General features: G+C 42.5%; 1 protein-coding gene and 1 long non-coding RNA gene across 5 annotated transcripts in view; one reads left to right on the plus strand and one right to left on the minus strand.

Annotated features, from left to right (window-relative positions):
• The window catches only part of PCED1B (PC-esterase domain containing 1B), a 20,945-nt gene extending 12,720 nt beyond the window's left edge, over positions 1 to 8,225 (minus strand). Inside the window, exons 1-3 of one of the 3 annotated variants that reach the window (XM_058433529.1) lie at positions 7,758 to 7,863; positions 944 to 1,088; positions 580 to 695 (exon numbers count right to left, since the gene is read on the minus strand). The gene's annotated coding sequence lies outside the window, so the exon portion shown is untranslated. Of the gene's footprint in view, positions 1 to 579; positions 696 to 943; positions 1,089 to 7,757 lie in introns of all 3 variants that reach the window. The other 2 variants (XM_058433530.1, XM_032144173.2) reach the window with 2 other exon arrangements.
• LOC116462009 (uncharacterized) lies at positions 8,005 to 18,660 on the plus strand. Of its 2 annotated transcripts, XR_009211616.1 has the most exons (5): positions 8,005 to 8,063; positions 8,183 to 8,282; positions 13,811 to 13,932; positions 15,083 to 15,284; positions 18,421 to 18,660. It is a non-coding gene; the product is annotated as an uncharacterized LOC116462009 (long non-coding RNA). The 2 variants fall into 2 exon arrangements; XR_009211617.1 differs by lacking the exon at positions 8,183 to 8,282 and having other exon boundaries at positions 8,009 to 8,063.
• The last annotated feature ends 1,168 nt before the right edge of the window (positions 18,661 to 19,828 follow it).

Raw genomic sequence — 19,828 nt, forward strand, 5'->3', positions numbered from 1 at the left:
TGGAAACTAGAATAAAGATCTTCAAACTGGGCTCCATGTAATCACAGGTTTACTTTGTGGAGGCAGGAATCACTGTGGGTATATTCAGTTTGTATTTGTATCATCCCTACCAGGCCACAATCTGAAATTTGTAATTCTTTTTACATAAACTATCAACAGAAGAATCTCAAACACTTTAAGTCTGAAAATTGCCAAGTTTAAAAATTCTTAAAGCAGCATATTTTCCCATAATAATAGTCTAATATAAACAACTCTTATAAATTACAGAAAGAAATGCAGAGAGCATTTTTATGAATGAAGTGGAGGTTCTTAATAACTGAAATGCAGCTAACTTCTATAAAAACCAAAGATAAAACTATGGACCATTAATTCCAGTGACCTCACTTTTTTAAACTTTTGTTTTACAGCCTTTTGTAAATATTCCCTAAAATAAATAATCAAAGCATTTCATAAACACAAAAGTATGATTTCAGTCATGTACAGTCTATAGTAAACCTCTACATGATGGTCTTGCGTCATTATTCAAATTATATTTGCTAACTTCCTACCTATTACCCCTTTAACACAAATGAAAGATACCAGAAGGTGGTGATCTGGCTTTCAACTCCAGACAAAGAAGCCAGATGTGGACTCTGCCCCTGGACAGCTGCATGCTCTTGGGCTGGTTGCCCACAGTTCTGAACCAGTTTCCTCTTCTGTAAAAAGGGAATAATATTACCTACCTCGTCGAATAATAATGAAAATGAAAAGAGATCTCGTACATCAAGGGCCTAATACGAGGCCTGCCAGACAGTAGGCCCCTCTAATCCTTTGGCTCAGCAAGCCCTCCCACAGTGATTCCAGAGAAAACACAGGCCTGCAGACAGAACCCTGTCTGGACTCCCTCCTCAAACCTTCAAATCTTCACCCCACTTCCCACCCTCCTGCAAAGGCAGACAGGTACCTCCTTAGGCGTAAAGCTTCCTCAGCAGCTCAGGGACTTCGCTCCCGGATATCCCCCAGTGAGGGGATAATTTGCATTCTGCATTTTCTTTACCCTTCTCGGCCTGGATCCTTCTTTTCAGCATTAAATACATTCTAGTTTCTTGCTTTGAAAAAGAAAGGAAACATCTTTGACTCCACCTCCAGGACAGTCCTATCTTTTGCCTCCGCTCCAAGGCCACATTAAAAAAAAAAACTTGCTTGCACTGACTGGGTCTGGGTCTGGGCCCCACCTCCCACTCACTCCTCCGTTTACTTTAATTTGGTTCTGACTGCATAAAAGCAAAAGAATGTTTGTTAGTAAATCACCGATGACTTCCTCGTTGCTCCTTTCCGTGGCCACCTTTTGGTTTTTACAGTATGAGGGGTAGGGCGCTACTGACTGCTCCCTCTGAGAAATCCAGCCCTCAAGTCCATGTATTTGTGACACCCTTGTATCCTGTCTTTCCCTTGTATCTTTTGAGGGTTTCTCTTTCTCTGGCAGTTCCCCAAATGTTGGTCTTTCTCTCTCTCTCTCTTTTTCTTATTTCTCCCTCCCTTCCGGGTCTTTCTCAAGGCCCACTGAAGGGCTCTTTTCTTCTTCAACATTCTTATCCTCGTGCGTCCACCCATTTTCAGAGTGTCAGGAAATGAGGTAACCAACCCTATGTCCCTATTTGCCCCAAACAGTTCTGGTTTCTGCCTGTTTCCCCAGAATGATTAGTAGCACTCCAAACCCTAAGAGTCCTGGTTTGGATGGTAGCAACGGACCATCCCCTTATCAATTCCCATTTGTATGCAGATGACTGAGAATTGGGGCAATAAAGCAAATTGGCTGAGAGGGAGGGGCTCTGGGGTTGGCCCCCTGGGTTTAGATCCTGCTCCACTGCTTACTAGCCCTTGAGTCCCTGGGCCTATTAAGCAACCTCTTTGCCCTGTAGAAACCTCATCAATAAAATGGGAACAATATTAGTGCAGTTTTCCTAACAAGTGAGGGTTAAATGAACACATGTAAAGTTATTAGCATGACACCACCACATTTCTAAGTGCTCAGTGAATGTAGCTATTATCTTTGTCTCTAGCCCAGACCTATCTCCTGAGTTCCAGACATATTCAGGTAGACAGAATAAAGTTATCTGGGGTTGGGGGGTAGGAGGTAGGAAAAGCAGTCTATGCAGGCCCCTATCACTTCCCAATTCTCTCTCTCTAGTTTCTCATGTTGGTCAGACTGGTCTCGAATCTGACCTCAGGTGATCCACCCTCTTGGCCTCCAAATCTGGATTACAGACTCCACCTTTTTTAATTTTTTTTTTTAAGAGACAAAGTCTCACTTTGTCACCCAGGCTGGAGTGCCACGGTGCGATCACGGCTCACTGCAGCCTTTATCTCCCAGGTTCAAGCGATCCTCCTGCCTCAGCCTGCTGAGTAGTTGGGACCACAAGTGTGCATCCCATGCCCGGCTAATTTTTTTTAATTTTTTGTGGGGACAGGCTCTTGCTTTGTGGCCCAGTCTGGTCCTGAACTCCTGGTTTCAAGTAATCCTCCTGACTTGGCCTCCCAAAGTGCTGGGATTACAGCCATAAGCCACCATGCCCGGCCACTTCCAAATTCTCTAGACACTCATTTATCTTCCCATCAAACTGTGGCTGAATTTCTCAAATAATTGTCTCGTGACCTTTGAACAGTCTCCCTAAAGGTAAATATTGCATTGACCAACAATGAGAATGATGGCAGCACATTCTTACCATGCAATTTCAGAGAGCTGCTGTATAATTTTTCTTGATGCACTGGCTAGGAATACATACTTGGGTGGAAATAAACTTTGCTTCTGAAATGTGTGGATAAAGTCATTTTTATTTTTGATGACTGGTTTTAATTGTGAAGAAATTCTTAAGCTGATCTGTATCCTGGCAATCATTTAAAAATTTTGATGTTGACCGGGCCTGGTGGCTCACCACCTGTAATCCCAGCACTCTGGGAAGCTGAGGCGGGAGGATCACTTGGCCCAGGAATTCGAGACCAGCCCGGGCAACATGGTGATATCCCTTTCTTAAAAAAAAAAAAAAAGAATTTTGATGTCTGACGAATATTAGAAACAATATATATATTTTGAAGATATAGTTTAGGGAGGAGGGGAATGTTGCAATATATATTTTGGGAAGCTGAGCACAGTGATCAATGTCATATTTGGTTTTGGTTTTACGATTAAATATTTTACTTTCCCCCAATTTTTCTCAGTCCTTAAAAAGTTTGTCTTTGATTAAAACATTATTTTTTAAATGGTATAGTTTTAGTTTTATATGTTTTCTTACATAAAACTTCATCATCTAGGTTTTAAAATTTCAAATTCATTTAATATGTTAGAATAATTCCAACATTTTACATTCTGTAAACTTTTTATATCTTGGGATATGATCCTTTCTTCTTGGGATCTTCTGAAAGCCTGCAGGGAATGATAGGGTTTGTGTAAGCCCAGAGGGCTTTTTCTCATGTCTTTATGTTTGTTTCTATGACTCACCTTTGAATGTTCCCCAACCCTTTCCTCTTACAGAAATTCTGCTCCTTCATTAAGACTCACGTTAAAAGACAATTTTGTCAGAGAGCCTTCCCTACTCTCCCAGATAGAAAAATCTCTCCTTCGAGGCATGCCTCTACCTAACCTTTGGCTCTGTTTTGTTCTATAATTAATTGCCCATGTGCCATTCTATCCAACTCTATGCTACTTCTGGATGGCAGAAGTGGGTCTCACCCATCCTTGTACCCCTCAAGGCCCAGTAGCCTGTGCCGAATAATCATCGGCACTCACTGAGCACTCACTTTGTGCCAGGCCTACTCCATTCTCACAACCCGGTGAGAACTATTATATCTCTATTTTATAGATGAGGAAACTGAGGCATGGAGAGGTTATATAAATTGCCTAAGGTTGGCTGGGCACGGTGGCTCACGTCTGTAATTGCAGCACTTTGGGAGGCCGAGGTAGGTGGATCACCTGAGGTCAGGAGTTTGAGACCAGCCTAACCAACATGGTGAAACCTGGTCTCTACCAAAAATACAAAAATTAGCCTGGTGTTGTGGCACACACCTGTAATCCCAGCTACTCAGGAGGCTGAGGCAAGAGAATTTCTTGAACCCAGGAGGCAGAGGTTGCAGTGAGCCAAGATCGTGCCGCTGCACTCCAGCTTGGACAACAGAATGAGACTCTGTTTCAAAAAATAAATTAAAAATAAATAAATAAATTGCCTAAGGTTGCCCAGCTAGTAAATGGCAGAACTATTCTTTTGACAATGTATCTTCTTCTTTTTTTTTTTTTTTTTTGCTTTGAGGCAGTGTCTCCCTTGGTCACCCGGGAATACAGTGGCATGATCACGGCTCACTGCAGCTTCAACCTCCCAGGCTCAATCAATCCTCCCCCCTCAGCCTCCTGGGTAGTTGGGACTTTAGGCTCACGCCACCACACCCATTAATGACAGTGAGTCTTCTGAATAATTAGATAAGCTTAAGGTTTCCTTTTGTTTCTTTAGGAAGAAGTATGGCTCCAAAGCCTGAGCTTTTAATCTCAGCTATAAATACTTGTTTAAATTAAGAGGAAACAAAATCATCTTATCTAGAAAGAAATATTTGCATGTAGCTTTCCTTGTTATTCTCTGTTGAAAAACAAAACAATATTTTGTGCACAGCTTTAAATTTTTCCATGAGAAAACAAAGCAGGTGTGAAATAACTTCGTTCGATTTTCATCACTCTGTTAGCTAGTCTTCTTAAAGGCCGATGGAAAACCCAGTGCTGCACTAAAGCTGTATTTGTGTTTCAAATGTTTAGGCTTATGCTGACTACTCTAGATTCCAACCAGTGGCTGAATTAAAAGTTCCCATGGATAAAAAACAAGGGCGATTGGAGAGCTAATAATGACCAGTGCTTTCAACTGATGAACAGGTTGGATTGTGACAATTCTGCTCCAGGACTAGCTACAAAAGGCCATTTACTCAGTAACAGGAACCCAGGGTTGAGTCAGCAGGCCTGGATTTCTTCCACCTTTAATGCTTACTTTATCTTTGTGCTACTTAGTTTTTTACTTCTTAAATGGGGGAAATAGCACCTATGCTCCTCTGAAGGGATTACACAAAAGAGTTTTAAAAATGGACATTATTTTATTATTGTTGCTGTCATTATTGTTACCATTTTTGTAGTATTTAAATTCTAAGCGTAATAGTGTTTCTATGGAAAAAGAAACTTTTTTATTTTTGTTTTTTGAGATGGAGTCCCACTCTGTCGCCCAGGCTAGAGTGCAGTGGTGCGATCTTGGCTCACTACATACCCTGTCTCATGGGCTAAAGTGATTCTCCTGCCTCAGTCTCCGGAATAGCTGGTATCACAGGCATTTGCCACCATGCCCAGATAATTGTTCTATGTTTAGTAGAGACGGAGTTTCACCATGTTGGCCAGGCTGGTCTCGAACTCCTGAGCTCAGGTGATCCACCCACCTAGGCCTCCCAAAGTGCTGGGATTACAGGCCTGAGCCACCTTTTTCCACAGGCAGTCGACCTATGGAAAACATTTTTTGAATTTAAAAATGAGAGCAAGTCTCAGCCAGGTAGAGTGGCTCACACCTGAAATCCCAACACTTTGGGAGGTCAAAGAGGGAGGATTGCTTGAGACCAGGAGTTCAAGCCCAGCCTGGGCAACAAAGCTACATCTCTGTCTCTAAAAAATAAATAAATAAATAAATTAATTAATTAAATTAAAAATGATCAGTATGTGGTGGCGCATGTCTGTAGTCCCAGCTACTCAGGAGGAGGCTGAGGTGGAAGGATACCTTGCGCCCAGGAGTTTGTGGCCGCAGTGAGTTGTGATGGCACCACTGCACTCCAGCCTGGATGACAGAGCAGGACACTGTCTTTGCCTTGGCTTTTACTCACACTATGTTGTAGAAGATTCTGGAAACTTGAGTTCCCACTGCTTTGCCTGTTGGTAGTGCAACTGAGGACTTGCCAGTTTCAAGCTCTATGGCTTGGAGCGGAAGAAAAGACAAGCAAGGTCCAGGGACTAAGGAAGGTGAGGAACAAGAATCTGTGCTGGTGAAATGAATGTCCTATTTCCTATGCACACCGACTAACTTCTCACATTAGGCCTTTCCCCAGGCCATGGTTTTCCCCACTTCAGTGCCAACAACGGACCTAGGGGTTTTTCTCCCTGCTGCCGTGTCCAGCCGAGCTCCTGCTTTTCTCTTCTCCTCCAGCTCCAAAAATAAGTCAGCAGCTCTGCACTGCCTACCTTGGAGTTAATTGTGGAAATCAAATGAAATGCTGTGTAAACTCTACAGATGTTCACTGCTATTGTTATTCTGAGCCACCTTAGCATATCTGGAAAGTGGGCTTAGTGGTTAAGGGAGATTTCCAGTTAAATGAAGCATTTAACTTATTATTTAGCAACATTAATTATTTAGTGGCATTATTTAGTACACCCTCCAAAAAGTATTTACATGTTTTACCAGTTTATCTCTTTATTCTTCTTAAGAACTCTAAGAAGGCCGCAGTAGCTCGTGCCTGTAATCTCAACACTTTGTGAGGCCAAGAAAGTCGGATCACCTGAGGTCTGGAGTTCAAGACCCGCCTGGCCAACACGGTGAAACGCTGTCTCTACTAAAAATATAAAAATTAGCTGGGCGTGGTGTCGGGTGCCTGTAACCCCAGCTACTTGGGAGGCTGAGGCACAAGAATCGCTTGAACTTGGGAGGCAGAGGTTGCGGTGAGCAGAGATAGCGCCATTGCACTCCAGCCTGAGCAACAGAGTGAGACTCCGTCACAAAAAAACAAAAACAAAAACAAAAACAAAAAAACCTAAGAAATTCTTTTTTCTTTTCTTTTCCTTTCCCTTTCTTTCTTTTTTCTTTCTTTCTTTCTTCCTTCCTTTCTTTCTTTCTTTCTTCTTTCTCTGTCCTTCCTTCCTTCTTTCTTTTCTTTCTTTCTTTTCTTCTTTCTCTGTCTCCTTCCTTCCTTCCTTCTTTCTTTCCTTTCTTTTCTTCTTTCTCTGTCTCCTTCCTTCCTTCTTTCTTTCTTTCTTCTTTCTTTCTCTTTCTTGTCTTTCTGTCTTTCTTTCTGTCTTGCTCTGTTGCCCAAGTTGGAATTCACTGGTGAAATCATGGCTCACTGCAGCAACTCTGCAGGCTCAATCAATCCTCCCACTTCAGCCTCCCTAGTAGTTGGGACTACAGGCCTGTGCCACCATGCCTGGCTTATTTTTATAGTTTTTTTTTAGAGACAGGGTTTCATCATGTTGTCCAGGCTGTTCTTGAACTTAGACTCAAATAATCCACCTGCCTCAGCCTTCCAAAGTGCTTGGATTACAGGTGTGGGCCACCGCACCTGGACTACATATTCTAATTTTCTCCATTTTATACATTTAAAAATTAAGGCTAAAAGATTGAGTAATCTGCCCAAGGTCATCCATTTTATAAGAAGCAGTGCTGGAAGTAAAACCTGATGCCAAGCTTTTGTGGTCAACCACAACATACAAGATTGCATACAACAGATGGCTCACGTCCCTTCTCCAGTTCACAACTAAATTGGCTGTTTCCTTTCACTGTCTATTTTAATAAATTTACTAGTTTATCAATCACTAATATTTTTGTTATTGCCAAGCACCAGTTGACGCTTTAGTGTTACATGGGGTGGGCTGGAGGAGGCTAGGGTGCTGATTCCTCTCTACAGTAAGTGCCCAAAAAATGACAGTCTCAAGAAAGGCTGGTCAGAAATGCCAACTTAATGTTTCAAATAAAATGGAAAAACTGAAAAGTACTTACTCATTAAAGTAACTGGTGATTTTTAAGCATCTCTCTCAGTTGATTCTAGATTTCGTCCCTAGATAGCTTTCTTCCTCTCCTGTAGATCATTGTGGCCAGACGGGAGATCTCAGAGCTTGGGCTATAGGGGAAATAGGTTAGCCTCTGGGTGCTGCTATGCTTGCAAGCCAGCGTCTGGGGAGAAGATGACATTTCCGGTGGTATCTGGGGCAAACGACACAAGTCAGCATTTAGTTTCTTGCTTTAGGAAGCGGAAGACTAATGACCGAAGCTTCAAGACTTTGACATGTGTGAAAACATGAAATGGTAAGTCAATACAAAGAGAGCATCTTCTTGGAATTTGGTTTTGAGCTTATTTTCATTTCACCTTTCTCAGTAATCTGGGTGTAGCTTATTTTGACTCTTCCTTTGATTAAACAATTCAGACCCTTGGCTCTCATTGTTCTTGCTGGTGTGGTGTGTTCACGGCTGAAAAAGTGGTCAGGAGGGGAAAGGAGGAAGTGAGAAGAAAGAAACAGGGAAACAGTAAGAAGAACTCTACTTTTCTAAATAATGTTTAATAGCAGTAATCTTGTGTTTCTGTGCAAGGTGTTACAGTTTACAAACCGCTTTTATTTTTATTTATTTATTTTTTTTGAGACGGAGTTTCGGTCTTGTTGCCCAGGCTGGAGTGCAGTGGTGTGGTCTCGGCTCATTGCAACCTCTACCTCCCAAGTTCAAGCAATTCTCCTGCTTCAGGCTCCGAGTAGCTGGGACTAGAGGCACCCACCACCACACCCGGCTGATTTTGGTATTTTTAGTAGAGATGGGGTTTCACCATGTTGGCCAGTCTGGTCTCGAACTCCTTACCCCTGGTGATCCACCCGCCTTGGCCTCCCAAAGTGCTGGGATTATAGGGGTAAGCCACTGTGCCAGGCCACAAACTTCTTTTAAATCCTTTCACTTCATCTCTCCACTGCCCTTTTGATGGAAAAATAGCTCAGTCCACACTACAGGAAACCACAGGCCTAAGTCCTGGCCTCAGCTAGATGCAGTATGTGGCAGAGCAAGACAAGAACTTTCTGCTTCCTCCCCTAGTGTTCCACTTGAAACCAGCAGGTAACTCAAGGGGACAGTGTGCTTAAAAGGGAGATGGTTCATCTGGCGCTGTGGCTCACGCCTGTAATCCCAGCACTTTGGGAGGCTGAGGCGGGTGGATCACCTGAGGTCAGGAGTTTGAGACCAGCCTGGCCAACATGGTGCAACTCCGTCTCTACTGAAAATACAAAAATTAGCTGGGCGTGGTGGTGTGCGCCTGTAATCCCAGCTACTCGGGAGGCTGAGGCAGGAGAATCGCTTGAACCCAGGAGGTGGAGGTTGCAGTGAGCCGAAATCGCCCCATTGCACTCCAGTCAGGGTGACAAGAGCAAGACGCTGTCTTTAAAAAAAAAAGGGGGGGGGTGGCAGATGGTCTTCTGATTGATTAGATAAGTGTAGGCATTTGTTTTCTTTTGTTTGGAATAATATGATTTCGGAGAGGGGAATATCACTTTCCCTACAAATACCAAGATGAAAAAGAAAAGGAAATAATGAATCAGAAAAAAAAGAGAGAGAGAAAATGCATGACTACAGAAGATCAGAATATGCCACCCCCAGGTTCCCGTAATCCCGGCTCCTTGGGAGGCTGAGGCAGGAGACTTGCTTCAACCCAGGAGGCATAGGTTGCAGCAAGCCGAGATTGCGCCACTGCACCTCAGCCTGGGCAACAGCGAGACTCCATCTCAAAAATAAAACATATGCCACCCCAAAATATAGTTATTTGGCATATTTTGAGCTGATTATTCTGAGCAACTGCAGACACAGGAGTATCTCTGAAAAGCTGTCCTTTTGTAAAATAAATTTATATTTATAAAGGAAATCTACATTAGTCAAAGTATCTGTATCAGGAAGAGTCCTGCTCTCAGACAACTTTTATTACCTGGGAGCCTTTTTATTTACATAACAAGACAACCTTTATTCACCATACATTTCCTCTCATCACCCTCCTATAACTTGTCACTAGTTCCCTGCAGAAGCACCAAGTCCCTATTCCTTCCTGTAGCTCAGGATAAGCTTCCATCATCTGGCCTTTCTTTGAGTCTCCTGTTTTGTGGGATTCCAGTGTGTGTGCATATAATTAAAAATGTTTTTTTCCTTTTCTTTCCTTTTTTTTGAATTGAGATTTGGTCTCAATATGTTGCCCAGGCTGGTCTTGAACTCGTGGGCTCAAGTGATCCTCCCACCTCAGCTTCCCAAAGTGCTGGGATCACAGGCATGAGCCACCGAGCCTGGCCAAAAATGTTTTTTCTTCTGTTAATCTGTTCTGTGTCAATTTAATTTGTATCCCAGCCAAAGAAGCTAGAAGTAGGGAGGAAGCCATTTTCCCTCCCTTACAGCACAAAAAACTAACCAACAAGAGTAAGAGATTGCACAACAGTCCTGAATTACATGCTCTGAAGACTTGGTTTTTTAATAGTACGCTGTTTATGTAAACTGGATTATAATGCGACATAATTGTCTTTCCTTGAAAATATCATTTTACTTCACATCACTGTCTACTCAGTGTGTGGCTTAAAATTATTTCCATCCATTATGCATTGTTTTCATCCTCTATGGCCATCAATAAAGTTATCTTGCATTTCTCCATGAGTTTTACTACAGTCATTACTGTGAAATTTAATACAATCAAGGCAGAACCCAACTGATGGCTTTAGTATTTTATAATCCAGAGTAGTCTATTACATAACTTTGAAAATCTGCCATTATTTAGTTCTAGCAATTCTATAAATGAATTGCAAATCTTTCTAGTTCTGTAGATTTCAGCTTGTCTGTGCACTGTGAGAATAAAAGAACAATCTCTGTAATCATCCCAAGACCAGAGAACAGAGGAGCTGTAACAATGCAAATGATAATCACACTTATGCTCTTTAAACTTAGAATAAAGTTGAGATCAACAGATTTTCAACTGATTTTCTTGCTTTCAAGAACTTATTATGTTCTGTGTAGACAGCTACTATTGCTATTCTGGCTACTAGTGCTATTCTGGCCCTATTTCATGTTTCAAAGCTCAGTGAGCCGTCTTTTATTTTTTACCCACCAAACTTGGCTTTTTCTTAAACAGTAATGCCAACTTATGCACATATAATGTTTTACCCTGTGAATGTGCTTTCACATACAGATATCCTTTAACATTAGCAGCTCATTAGTAGTTATAGCCACAGAGAAATTTAAACTTTTCTTTATGCAAGCCATTATCATTTTATCCACATTTTCTATCTTAAGGAACGCAATTATTTTTCTTATCTTCTTGGGAATCCCGTAAGTGGGCCAGAAATCAGCCCATTAAATATATACATATATATACATTAATTTCAGCTGGCCCGTGTGTGTATGTGCTTAAATCTATTCCTGGGCTGCCTTAAACGAATGGGCCAAATTTGGCAAATCACAAAACTGTATTTTTTCTTTGCTTGTCTGACTTAAACAGTCCACATATTTTTGATAATTTCTCTTCAAAGCACTCACATTTAGTACTTTCAAGCACATATGAATAATGAATAGTTTGTTTCTATTAGGGTACGAAATCTTCTCTGATAGCATATTAGGAACTTTGAGATTCTGGATTAAAACTTCTCATGAGTTCGATTTAGTAACAGAACTAAATTTTGCACTAAGTATGTGCAAACTTTGTGTTGATGAACAAGGCAATACTTGTTGGGATTTGGGATGTTACAGATTGAGAAGAGCCAAATCAGTGATTTCACTATTCAGGACGGATGGAATGAGAAATGTGAATTTATAAAAGATCCCATTCTGTCAGGATTTCTTAAACATTGCCACAAAATTCTTAGAATTCTTTTTTTTTTGAGACGGAGTCTCGCTCTGTCACCCAGGCTGGAGTGCAGTGGCGCGATCTCGGCTCACTGCAAGCTCCGCCTCCCGGGTTCACACCATTCTCCTGCCTCAGCCTCTCCGAGTAGCTGGGACTACAGGCGCCCGCCACCACGCCCGGCTAATTTTTTGTATTTTTAGTAGAGACGGGGTTTCACCGTGGTCTCGATCTCCTGACCTCGTGATCCGCCCGCCTCGGCCTCCCAAAGTGCTGGGATTACAAGCGTGAGCCTCCACGCCCGGCCAAAATTCTTAGAATTCTTATGTTTTATGCAAGTTCTGTATTCTGTTCCAATGCAGCTTAGTGGTTCAGAACATGGCCTTTGCAGGCAGCAAAGCCTGAGTTCAGAGTCCCAAATTAATAATCCACAAGCTGTGTGACTTTGGGAAAGGTACTCAACCCCTCTGACCCACTTCCAGTTGTGAAGTTTAAACCTGCAAAGTGCTAAGCAGACTGCTTGGCAATTAGTAAATGCTCATTTTATTCCAGGGATTAGTATACATGCATCCATGCTTTAGTAATGCAAAATAATTCTTTAAATGACTAACCACTGGAAAAAGATGTAAATACTGACAAGTACCTTGCTTGATGGGCGCTGTTCCATGGGCTGATATGACACCATCACTGCAGGAATAGATTGCGCAAGTGGAAGGGAGATGACAGAAATCATCGTTAGGTCAAGCCGAAGCTTGGGGAGATTGAGCAACTGTCTGAATCACACAGGTTAACTAATGAGCTTGGGTTAAAGACCAGGCTTCTTGGGTCCTGGACTCATAGTTCCAGAGCCATAGTTCATGAATTTTTTTCTCTAAGTCTGTAAGCTCTTTTTACAGAGAATAATTTAATGCCCTGCAAGAATTGGGCCTTACATTATTTAGCAATGTCCCTTACCTTTAAACCACAGGCTTAGTTTTCTAATTCTGGTTCTCTCTCCTTTTTTCTTTTTGTTTTTTGAGACAGAGTCTTGCTCTGTCACCTATGCTGGAGTACAGTGGCATGATCTCAGCTCACTGAAACCACCACCTCCGGGCTCAAGTGATCCTCACACCTCAGTCTCCCACCTACCACCGGTAGCTGGGACCACAGGAGTGAGCCACCATGCCCTGCTAGTTTTTTGTATTTTTGGTAGAGATGGGGTTTCACCGTGTTGCCCAGGCTGGCTTTGAACTTCTGGGCTCAAGTGATCTGCCTGCCTTGGCCTCCCAAAGTGCTAGAATTAAGGCCTGAGCCACTGCGCCCAGTTGTTTGTTTTTTTTTTTTTGAGACAGAGTCGCACTCTGTTGCCCACACTAGAGTGCAGTGGTGCGATCTTGGCTCATTGCAACCTCTGCCTCCCAGGCTCAAGCAATTCTCCTGCCTCAGCCTCCTGAGTAGCTGGGATTATAGCCATGTGCCACTACACTTGGCTACTCTTTTTTTTTTTTTAAGTAGAGTTGGGGTTTCACCATGTTCACCAGGCTGGTCTTGAACTCCTGGCCTCAAGTGATCCACACGCCTCAGCCTCCCAAAGTGCTGGGATTACAGGCATGAGTCACCGCGCCCGGCCATAAGGTTGTTTTGTCAAGGAAGATAGAAATAGCTTAATATTCTTCCTTTCTTACTTTATTAGATAAACATTCATCGAGTGCTCCCTCGGTCAGGCACAGTGCTTAGCACCTGAGATATAAGGTTGAGTAGGATATGGTCTTCTCTATGTTCTGTAGCTCACAGTGCAGGGAGGGAAAAACACAGAAACAGATAATTAGAATTCAATGTTGGGAGTGCATTTATGGCTTTATGTTAGAGTATCACTTCTATTACCGAAAAGGGATTTTTAAAATTCTACTGAAAACATGAAAATGAAAATAGCGCCATGAAAAGTAGCTTCTAGTCATATTCTTTTATGATGAATATTTGCTTTGCACATACGATTGGCCCACATTGCATCATTTGTTTTATAAATTAATCATATATCACTATTCAATTTTACCGATAAAATAGTAGGCTTTTAAGTATTTTTCCCAATTATCACTTACAAAAATATTGTTACAGCTTACTTTTTTTGACCTTCCTTTTTCTTTTAGGGTGTTCTTTTCCTTAACATAGTTTGCTGTTGCTTCTCTGAAATACACTTATTTATTATTATTATTATTACTTTTTTCAGACGGAGTGTTGCTCATTTGACCAGGCTGGAGTGCAATGGCATGAGCTTGGCTCACTGCAGCCTCCACCTCCTGGGTTCAAGCGATTCTCGTGCCTCAGTCTCCCAAGTAGCTGGTATTACAGGTATGCACCACCAAGCCCAGCCAATTTTTGTATTTTTAGTAGAGGCAGGGTTTCACCATGTTGGCTAGGCTGGTCTTGAACTCCTGACCTCAGGTGATCTGCCTGCCTCGGCCTCTCAGAGTGCTGGGATTACAGGCATGAGCCACCAAGCCTGGCCTGAAATACATTTAAATAAATGAAGATGGAGAATTCATTTATCTGAATCTGGTGCAGTTTAATTAATCTATGATTGTAAGTCTTTGAATCATATGTCAATATTCTATTTTGTTAGTCATGATTTCTAAGTGTTACGTAACTGTGGCCCCAGCCACTTTATATTTTGGTATCATGACAAAAGTCTCTGATTGTGGTTATTTTCTACCTATGCATTTATTCTTAGTGATATATGCTGGTTAAATTATGGGATAGTTTTAAAATACATGACAAAAATAGCTAAGAGTAAAGAAATGTCTTTGTTTCCGGTTGAATAAACTGACTATGCAAGGTTCCAATTTAAAATAAATTCTAAATGAATCATGTTATTTTCCAAAACTGTTCCTCCTCTCAGTAAATGAAATCAATATCCACCCGGTTGCCCCAAGACAGAAATCTCAAGATCATCTGTGACTCCTTCCTCTTCATCTGCCACAAGTAGAGTAGCTTCTGTCTCCAAAGCCAGTCTCTGATCAGTCCACTTCTCTTCCTATAGCCTCTCCTTTAGTTCAAATCTAGAATCCTGCTGTGGTGGTGCTGTGGCTTCCAAGTTTATCTTCCTCCAATCCATTCTCTAAACTACAGTCTTGCTCTTTCTAAGACGCAGATCTTATAATTTTACTTCCTTTCATAGGTTGAATTTAACCTGTTAAATCACGTCAAAATTTTTCTGAGGATACCAGCCTTTCTGCCTTAATCAAACACATTAGCCAAATCCATAGCATTACTGGGATAAAGCCTGAAGATCCCACATTGATAAGGCATCTGGATTCCCTTTGATAACAGTATTCAATAACAATGAACACCTACTGAGTATACGATTCCAAACAGTTTAAGTGTATTAACTCTTTTTACAAAATCAACAATAATTATTATTGCTACCATTTATTGAGAGCCTACTTTAATCCAGGTGTTACATATTCATTTATTCATTATTGTTACCTTTTTTTTTTTTGAGACGAAATCTTGCTCTGTTGCCCAAGCTGGAGTGCGATGGCATGATCTTGGCTCACGGCAAACTCCGCGTCCCTGGTTCAAGTGATTCTCCTGCCTCAGCCTCCTGAGTAGCCGGGATTACAGGCATGTGCCACCATGCCCCGTTGGCCAGGCTGGTCTCAAACACCTTACCTCAAGTGATCCTCCCGCCTTTGGGATTACAGGTGAGCCCAACCTATCGTTACCTTTAAAACCACCCTGCAGGGTAGCTCTTACTGTCTCCATGAGGAATATCAGAAAAGGGAAAGGACTTCCTGGAGGGCTGGTTCTGCCTCAAGCCAATCAGCTGACACTAAGCAGTGAAGCCAGAATCTGAGGTCCCTCCGCCTGCCCTGGTCTTTGCTCACTCTGATACCAGATAGCTCACTGTGTCCTGAGCAGCACAGATGCCACACCCACAGTGTCACATAGAGAAGGGTGATGTAAATGAAAATTAAAACACTGTGACAAAGTCAAGCAGGGCATTTGTTTTTGTTGTTGTTGTTATTTTCGGTAGATACAGGGTCTCACTATGTTGACCAGGCTGGTCTCGAACTCCTGGGCTCAAGCAATCTGCCTGCCTCAGCCTCTCAAAATGTTGGGATTATAGACATGAACCACCGCACCTGGCCAGTGTCAGTCTTTGTTCCCTACAAGTGAAATCAAAAGAGGCTCACGCCTGTAAACCCAGCAATTTAGGAGCCCAAGGTGGAAGGAATTGCTTGAGCCCAGGAGTTTGAAACCAGTCTAGGCAACATAGTGAGACCCCATCTATACAAAAATAAAAATAGCCTGGGCAGGGTGACTCATGCCTGTAATCCCAGTACTTTGGGAGGCTGAGGTGGGTGCATCACCTGAGGTCAGGAGTTCGAGACCAGCCTGGCTAACATGGAGAAACCCTGTCTCTACTAAAAATACGCCTGTAGTCCCAGTTACTCAAGAGGCTGAGGCAGGAGAATTGCTTGAACCTGGGAGGTGGAGGTTGCAGTGACCGAGATAGCGATACTGCACTCCAGCCTGGGCGACAAAGTGAGACTCCGTCTCAAAAAAATAAAAATAAAAAATTAGCCGAGGGTGGTGGTGCGTGCTATACTCAGCTACTCAGGAGGCTGAGGTGGGAGGATCACCTGAGCCGAGGAAGTCAGGTCTGCAGTGAGCTATGATCGTGCCACTGCACTCCAGCCTGGGAGACGAGACCCTGTCTGAAAACAAACGAACAAACAAAAACCAAAATCGCTAAGTTTACAGCACAAAGTCGATCCCTTAACAGTATGGCTGCTTTGAGTTCAGGCATGTGTCTAAGGGCAGCCAGTTCAGAGACCCTGACACCTGGGGGAGTCACAGAATCAAGACCCTGGGAAAATTTCTTATAGCTTATTTATTTAAAGCTTTACAATTGTTTACACTGCTCAGGAAAAAAAAGAAAGAAAAAACCCAACAAATTATGGGTGTTCAGAGAGCTGTGTTAGCCCACAAAGTTCGAGGGGGAAACTGTCATTCACAGAGCTTGATTAACCACAGACTTAAATTTCAGGAGGAAGTAAGCTATGAAAAATCTGTAACCTCTGCCTGTCATAGGCTTAGTTTGTTAAAGAAAACTAGAGAAGGAGCTTGTTACTCTGTAAATAGAAAAGCTTCAAGTCGAAAAATCCCTAAAATGTTTTATCTGAATCAGTTCTCTCAGTAGGTATCTTAAGAATAATCGATTATAGTCAGGGGTTAGGGGCCAGCTCACAAGACTGATGCAAGTTCTTTAAGTTGTGATTGTGTCTGATGAAGAGGAATGCAGACTTGCATATTTGTGTAGGAAGATTTCCTTATTGTCATTTCCTTCCATCGCTTGGTCCACAAAAGCAAAGAGGAAGGAAGGGAGGTCGGTGGGCATACACACTGTCACCCATGCTAAGAGAAAAGGTAGTTGAGAGCTCTGCCTGCCCACGTGCCCATCTGCTGGGTCATCCTTGTCCTATCAGGAGAGAAACAGCACTTCCTTTCCACAGGGGGACTGGGAGGAGGCAGCAGCCTCAGGCAGCTGGAAAGTGTGCCCCTGGGCCTCACACGTCTCTGGGGAGGTGGCACAGGGCTTCCTCTTTCATAGAACTAATTAGATTCTTATCTGTGCTACCAGATGAGCCCAGCTGCCAGCTCCTTACTTCATCTCAACCAATCCAGCAGGCTATTCAAACCAACACTGATATTATCCTAGCAATTTGTTTTATGTATTTTGGACAAAAATTTAAAGTAATTTAGTCCTCCATCTGTCACCTTCAGGCTAAAGTCCTTTATTTTCTTGGTGCATTGACCATGGGGCTCCATCTAGGTCCTGAAAGGATATTCCCTCAAGGCCCTGGGCTAGAGACCACAGGGTAACTCTACATGCTGTTCTCTTAATAAGATTTTGGTAACATCTCATTGTTTGCTAAAATCCCATTCAAAGCCCCTTCTACCTGGGCAGAGCCTGCCAAGCTGAGTTCAGCTTCAGTTGGATGAATATGTCAAAGCCCCTGGCCATTCGAATAACCATTTACCTAAGGCAAGAGCAAATGCTGGCTAAAGCATCTAATCACCATTTATTTATGTTGGTGATGTTGGGATTTGAGAGCACAGAGTGGAAGGTAGAAACAGGGTAGTGTCTGTAACTACCGTCAGATCTACTTCCTCACTTTCCTTTTTAACATACCAGGTCCTTAAAAAAACCTTGGATTTTTTTTTTGTTGGGGGGGTGGGGTAGAGATGAAGTTTCGCTATATTGACCAGGCTGGTCTTGAACTCCTGGCCTCAAGTGATCCTCCTGCCTCAGCCCCCCAAAGAAAACCTAGAAGTTAAAAAATGATCAATTCATATAAAGAGAGACTGAAAAAAGGCTTTTGCCTTGTCCCCAGCAGGCTGAGGAATTACCAAGGAGGCAGGAGGTGGAGCAAAACACACTAAGCCTGTTGCCAATCATTGACAATATTATGGTTAGTACTTACTGAGGGCTGACTATGGTTGAAACTTCCTTTGCAAAATTATGACTGAGACAGTTAAAGAGATCTAACTTAACCAACGCTATCTTGCCTCTAACCTCCAAGCTGTCCTTGTTCATTCCTGGGCATAGGCTGAACTAACTTTGGGAGAAATTTAGTTTATAGTTTAAAACAAAGATGATAACAGCCCTTTCCCAAAGCAGACCTCCTTCTTGTCTGGGGACTAGATGGCCTTTGTAGGACTAACGTGAGCCTCAAGATTAGAAATTATGGATAGGAGTCATGCAGCTGGAGTCTCCAAGATTCTGACCCTCCCTAAACTGCTCCCAAGATCAATGCTTGAGATATTTTGCAGACCCTGCATGCGATGGATCAGCTGACACCATCCAGATCGGTAAACTGGTTCATCTGATCTTGTGCCCTCCACCCAGGAACTGACTCAGTGCAGGAAGACAGCTTTGACTCCTTCTGATTTCATCCCTAACCAATCAGCACTCCGGGCTTACTGGCTTCCCCCAACCCACCAAATTGTCCTTAAAAACTCTGCTCTCCAAATGCTGGGGGAGACTGATTTGAGTAATAATAAAACTCTGGTTTCCCGCACAGTTGGCTCTGCGTGAATTACTCTTTCTCTATTCCAATTCCCTTATTTTGGTGAATTGGCTCTGTCTAGGCAGTGGGCAAGGTGAACCCCTTAGGCGGTTACATGGTTATACCCCCTTCTTTTTCCTTCCTTCCTCTCTCTCTCCCTCTTTTCCTCCCTCCTCTTCTCCCGCCTTCCCTCTCTTTCTTTCCTCCTATTCATAAAAAACTATTGAAACTGCCTTTGCAAAAATTACAACTAATTATGTCAGTGAAAGAAATCTGACCTAACTGACTCCACCTTGCTTCTAATTTCCAAGCTGTTACACCTAATTTCCAAGCCATTACACTATTCCCGGGTATAGGCTGAACTAACTTTGGCAGGAACTTAGTTTATAGTATAACTTTGAAACAAAGATGATAACAGCCCTTTGCCAAAACAAACCAGCTTCCTACCTGAAGACTAGACTGCCTTTGCAAGACTACCACATTAGCTACCAGATTATAAATTATGGCTTAGGAGTCATGCAGCTGGAGGCTGCAGGATTCTGAACCTTTCCAAATCGCTCCTGGGGATAATGTCACTATAATAAAACCTAAGATCAGTGCTTGAGGTATTTTGTAGACCCTGTACTCCATGGATCAGCTGCTACCACCCAGATTGATAAACTGGCTCATCTGATCTTGTAGCCTCCATCCAGGAACTGATTCAGCGCAAGAGGACAGCTTACACTTTTTATGATTTCATCTCTGACCTGATCTATCAGCACGCTCCACTTTCCAACCCCCTACCCATCAAATTATCCTTAAAAACTCTGATCCCTGAACTCTGGAGAGGCTGATTTGAGTAATAATAAAACTCCAGTCTCCCATACTGTGGCTCTGCATGAGTTACACTTTCTCTGTTGCAATTCTCCTGTCTTAATAAACTGGCTCTGTCCAAGCAGTGGGCAAGGAGAACCTGTTAGGTGGTTACACTATTGGCTACATTAGTTTATGGTTACAGTATTTACACATAACCTCAATTACAAGGAAAATTAAATGATTACGGAGGCAACTGAGCTAGACTATCCAGATTCTTTTATACTAAGAGTCACTAAGTATATAGTATTTATTGCTAAATTAGAAATAAATGTTATGGCCCATCTGTAGACAATAAGGCAAATTCAGAGGAGCAATTA

The sequence above is a fragment of the Hylobates moloch genome, unplaced genomic scaffold (genome assembly GCF_009828535.3).
Source record: "Hylobates moloch isolate HMO894 unplaced genomic scaffold, HMol_V3 SCAFFOLD_22, whole genome shotgun sequence".
NCBI lineage: Eukaryota > Metazoa > Chordata > Mammalia > Primates > Hylobatidae > Hylobates > Hylobates moloch.